Source organism: Gavialis gangeticus, unplaced genomic scaffold (assembly GCF_001723915.1).
Source record: "Gavialis gangeticus isolate Ggan-Ray unplaced genomic scaffold, GavGan_comp1, whole genome shotgun sequence".
NCBI lineage: Eukaryota > Metazoa > Chordata > Crocodylia > Gavialidae > Gavialis > Gavialis gangeticus.
Window position 1 is genome coordinate 62358877 of NW_017729031.1, and position 428 is coordinate 62359304.

At 66.6% G+C, this 428-nt stretch overlaps 1 protein-coding gene across 3 annotated transcripts in view; it reads right to left on the reverse strand.

Annotated features, from left to right (window-relative positions):
- The window catches only part of CWC22 (CWC22 spliceosome associated protein homolog), a 116261-nt gene that overhangs the window by 113862 nt on the left and 1971 nt on the right, over positions 1–428 (reverse strand). The gene's annotated exons all lie outside the window — the stretch shown is intronic.

A 428-nucleotide genomic window follows, 5' to 3' on the forward strand; every position in this document is an offset into this window, starting at 1 on the left:
AGCTCTTGTCGTGGCATGCACCCCTGGAGGGCAGAGGGGGCATGTGCTCCCAGTTCTGCGTGGGGCAAGGGTGGGCTGCTGCAGTGGGCTGGGGCTGCACAGGGCTATTCCCGGCAGGGGCTGGGCCAGGGTGTGCTTGGGGCAGGCAGTGGTGCTGGGATGGGCTATAGTGAATTTTAGGGTGGCTGCAGCACCACCCCCCCATAGCCCCATGCCCAGCACTACTGCCCCCAGTCCTGAGCACAGCCTGGCCCAGCCCCTCGCTGGGAAGAGCTCAGCGCAATCCCAGCCCCAGCCTGCCCTCGCTCTGCACACAGATCCAGGGGCATATGCCCCCCATAATCTGCCAGGGTGCGCAGTGGCAGGAGCCACTCCCCACCTCCCAATGAGCTGCTTGCAGCTCCATCCCGTGCCCCACCCCACCCCAC